We start from the raw sequence: 5,330 nt of genomic DNA on the forward strand, positions 1-5,330 counted from the left end.
ACAACCGCACCATCTTCCTCCACCTCCTTCATAGATCAGCCACCACTCTCCTGCTCTCATTCCAGCCGAGCAGCAACAAAACCCAAACCCCTCTCCCTGCTATTTCCCCGACGAGCAGCCCTGCCAGAGACAGATCTGCCTTCAGCCGCACAGCCATCAAGCCCCGTCACTGCCTTCTGTCAGCCCCGCCGTCCAGCCCCGCCGCCGTCCTCAGCCACAACGAAGAGCGCCGCTGCCCTCATCCTCAAACAGTCATAGCCCACCGCACCAAACAGCCGTTGGTTTCTCCTTTTGTTTCGTGAAATGAAGAAGAACCGATCACATAATATATTGATGGGTTTGTTAATAAATGGGCTATGGGCTTCACAGGAATAGCTTGGGCTTTTGGATTTCTCTCAGCATTTGGGATAGTAAACTCTCAACTCAGTAATTTCTGTTAATCTCAATTTATTAGTTAATTGCATGAGTAGTACATCTCTAAATTCTTATCATATATTCGCTGCTTATATTATATCTGTGAGTTGGGAGAACTGAATCTGTGACTGTTGAAAAATTGATATTGATCTGGGAACTTGCGAAAATGATAATTTATATTGCAAATAAATTATTCAAGATTGGAATTGTTTATGGTTATCATTACAAATCTTGTTAAAATCCATCGGTCGTATTAACTGTTTTAAATTAATTTCCTACCGAAGATCATGAATTTTGGCAAAACGGTGCGTTGTTCGAATTAGATCGCTGATTCCGATAGACCCCCTCCCCTGTTTCGCATCAATAGGACTCCATGCCTAAACCCAGGAACAACCTGTATGGACAAATTGATACAGAAACAGATAAACGGATTAGCACACAGATATAGTCTTTCCATGAGAAATGCCAAACACTAACAGTTACATCAAAATTGATATTCATTATAATTGTGCATCCGACAATTATAATATATTGTCTTGTTCAGAGTAAATAGAATTTCCCCGTATTAAGAAAAGTACAATTGTAAGTCCTCACCCTTTAGTAAATATGATGTTTTTTAATATATTTATTAGCAGTTAGTGAATTTATTTTCATGAAAGTAATCAACCCTACCAAGTTTACAGCCTCCAAAGTGAGAAAAAAGAAACTCCCTCGAACGGGGCAAATATTTAACAACAAATATTTAAGATCTAAGATAGTTATTTCAACCTGCTCAAAATAAATGAATAATTCCAATAAATCATATGAAATCTGAAACTTTTAAAGTCATGTGTCATGGGTAGTCCCCTCAACAATTCCTACACCCTCAATAAGCAAATAGACCAATTAAGAGATGAATACTATTAAAGGCGCTTCCCATTTGATGTTCCCATATGAATGCTTAAATCATCGAGCTTGTCGTTTTGTGTGAAAGCAAAGCAGCAAGCGTCAGAAACATGAAAGAAATAGTTCAAATGACTAGGATACAAATAAACAAACAAGACCATTATCCTCTTTTACCTCAATATGAATCTTGTAATAAACATCAAACAACATAGAGATTAATATACTCAATGTTTTCATACAGACATGATCCTCAATGTTTGATAAAAGCATAAAGATTTCATTAACTATGATGTCATCCTCAAATATTTATTGAGATTAATATCTTCAAAATTGAATAGCTAAGTTCAATGAACACCTGGAAGCGATCTTAATTACTCATTTGTTCAACAAAAATTCATACTAGTTAATGTTCCACTTAATCAGAACAAGTATAAAACTGAAACCATTTAATCTGATAGGTAAGAAGTAGCAATATTTATGCAAATAAGCACTACATGACATATCTTAAACTATTAAGAAGCTAGAGAGGCTGATGAATGTGAAGGTTTTACTTTTTTAAATTTCCTATCCAAAGTAGAATAGGAGAAAAATATACAGTAGATGGTCAAAAAGAGAAAACTACATGAAAAAGAGAGTAATCACATGCATATACATTACTGCTTCTGACACAGAGAAGAGAGTATTCAGAATTTCCCATTGACTTTCCTTCCGAAGATCAACCAGTTCTCTCTCATGCATCTCGCTTTTGTATACACAGGGTTATATGATTAGAAGAAGCAAAAGAAGAAGGTTATATCAATTTTGATTGCCAAAACTTATGACACACAAAATAATTACATAACATGGACATATAGAAATACCTTACAGCCTTGTTGACTAATCGCTCCTATCATTTTTCAAGATGTAAGATCTCTATCATTAATGAATTGATATAAGTTTTTTTGGATAGATTGATTTAACAAAAGTAAATTGGACATACGTACATAGATATCATGTGCTTTCTCGTTTACCCATACTTTCCTTTTTTCGGGTAGTGGGTTTCCTTATAAAATTCCGGAAAAGAGGGAGTTTGCCCATTCCTTGTGCCTCTTAGGGCGAGCTCCTCTTGAGGCTGCCTTATTTACAGTTAGAAGCCTACCATTAACATCCTGTTCCCAACGCAACGAGAATCACAAACCATAAAAATAATTTGGTAAGATGGTTTAACTTATGTCCAATGCACTAAGAATTTTAAACAAATAACCGTGATAGAGTAGGATTAAAAAGTACTGTAATATTTATAGTCATTGAGATAATTACAATACATTGCTAACTTATGTAGGATGTAGGAGTAATATATTATTGAAATACTTGATGTTAAGATATGAAGGGAAACTAAAGATTCTCAAATGCAAATAATAGCAGTCACACATTTACAAACAAGCACAAAACTTATGTCCAAACTAGTATGTTTTCAGAAGTACTTTCATTTTTTCGGATTTACAGTTATGAAAAACCCAAAAAAAAAAGAGTAAGCCAATTTATCTATATATGTCATTGTTGTTCACCTCGTTCCTAGAGTAGTAGTAGTGGTGGTGGAAGAAGAAGATGAAGAAGATAAAGGACACAAAATATGACATCTTGCCCTTCTCATTCTGTAGTTCTAAAGGATATTAAAACCGGAAAAGATTTGGTTTAGATAGGCAGTTAGCAGGTGTTATTTTCTCACATAAAAAAAAGAACTCATAGAAGATTTGACAAAACTTACATAACGATGGAACATTTCAACAGCTTGCTCAGCTTCTTCAATCGTACTCATGGTAACAAACCCAAAACCATGGCTTTGATCCGTTTCCCTGTTATAGATAACCTACATGACCAAATACAGGAGCATTTATTAAAGATCCCTTCTTTATCAATCAAAATAAAAGTTTTTTTAATAATAAGAACACTATACAAATATTGGTCGAACTGTATATTGTAAAATCCTTTATCATCATAAGAAAAAATTAATAGTCATTTGTTAGTACCTTCCAAATAAGAATCTAGATACACAATTTTACTAGCAGCATCCTCTATAATGCATACCCCATAATAAAGAAACTATCACACAAAACTTTAAACTCTAAACATTCAAGATGAAAAGGGCATCGTGTAAAGTCTTAATTACAAACCAAATAACTTACAAACCATATAAATTACATCAACTCAAATTAAGTAAATATAGATATAGTGAAGACTAAAGAGTAACTATTAGTAGTAATAGATACCTCCATCGTTATAATCACACGAGTTCCCAGTTCTAATACTACTTTATCCAAACTACCAAATCTTTCTCCCAAAAATCAACTGTATGTAACAAAAGGAAATTATAACTGCTCTGTTCATTATAGTGAAAAAAAATTTGGAATCCTCATTCCCAAGACATAATCTAGAGAAAGGTTAGTGTTAATCCCTGGATTCACAAAATTTCATTCTACAGAAGATTATTTAGGATGAAAAATCTATCTGCTTTACTGCCAAAAGTGAAGAATTTTTTTTTTATGAACCATAATCTTTAGACATATATCCAAATCCACATCAAATAATACAAGAAAAATAACATCTTGATAGAACTCTTTTAATTATAAAAATCAAGCAATACAAATGACAACATCATTTATAGTACATAATAGAAAATTAAATCATACTCCAAACTGGAAGTAACACATCAAATACTACAGGGAAAAAATAACTCAAAAGATCTAGGTCGGGTAGTGGAGAAAAACTTAGACTCTAACCTCAAAACATCAGTATCCGAATACTCACCTCAACAACCAAAACTTTAAAAACCACAATGCATAATTTGGACAAAACATAATAGCATTTTTTTTGTAAAAAAAACTGAGGATAAATACTGAACTTACCTATAATCTTTAATGAGGACTAAATGAAACCAACTTTTAAGTTTCTAACTCTAATCCTAAGTCGCCTCCACTCTGAACCCACGTCAAACAGAACATAAGAAACCTCACCTTTGCTGCATACTCCATAAAAAGTAGAGGGAATGAGACCAAAAACATCTAGTAGCAATTGAAAAAGAAAATCCAACCAATATCACAGGCAGCAGAATAGTCTGAGGATAAAACATCAAACTCTTAACTCAAAAAAGCAGCATATTAGAACCCACGTTAAGCAAAAACATAGACAATATCAGAATATAATATGGAGTTTATAGATTTTATTCTCAAATTTCTTTACATCAATGTCGCCCAAAAGAAAATTTAAATCCCAAACCTTGTATATTATAAAAGCCAAATAAACCAAACGCTCAAACAAAATCCCTTCTCCTTGCGGAACCCATTAGAACCACCTACCAAACAGAGAAACAAATTAGCAAAGAAAATAAGATAACTTGCACTTGAATACTCCCAAAGTTTCACCCTTTTCTTAACTCTCATACCATGAGGTTCAATTTTGACAATTTGACAACCCAAAGTTTTCAAATTGACATCTATCAGACAATTTGCTACCTCAACCCCTAACTTTGTTCTTCATTTTTCCCAAACTCATAAATGCGTTCCTTGTTCACCTTTCTATGTTGAAATTCTTAACCAAAAATAACCAAGAAAATAATAGAGGATGAATGTCGATATACCTCAGCAACCTCGAAAACCCCAGCCTTTGCCGAAAGCTAGGCTAGCCTCTGGCTATCAACATCATAAGGCAAGTTCCCGACGAACAGCTTCGCATCCTCCAGTGGCTCAACATACCCACCCTCCACCTCCTCCTCTCCTCCAATCTCATCCCCTTCTCCTTCTGAAAGCCCAGCAGTGGTTATCCCCTCCCCCTGCCCCTCCCCCTCATCAGTTACTACCTTGTTCTCTTCTTCTTGCTGGGCCCAGTCGGAGGTCTTTACTACAAAAGGGACTAGGGTTTGGGTCTGCTTGTTGTTTTTTAGAGAGAGGGAGAGGAGGGGGAAGAAGGGTTTGGAGGGGAGGGGAGGAGAGGGGTTTTGAAGGGGAGGGGGAGGGTGGAGGTGGTGGTGGGGGAGGGGAGGGAGAGGAGGACGA

At 35.3% G+C, this 5,330-nt stretch overlaps 1 pseudogene; it reads right to left on the bottom strand.

Annotated features, from left to right (window-relative positions):
* Positions 295–5,330, bottom strand: part of LOC109823300 — a 9,854-nt pseudogene continuing 4,818 nt past the window's right edge.

Source organism: Asparagus officinalis, chromosome 9 (assembly GCF_001876935.1).
Source record: "Asparagus officinalis chromosome 9, Aspof.V1, whole genome shotgun sequence".
Classification (NCBI taxonomy): domain Eukaryota; kingdom Viridiplantae; phylum Streptophyta; class Magnoliopsida; order Asparagales; family Asparagaceae; genus Asparagus; species Asparagus officinalis.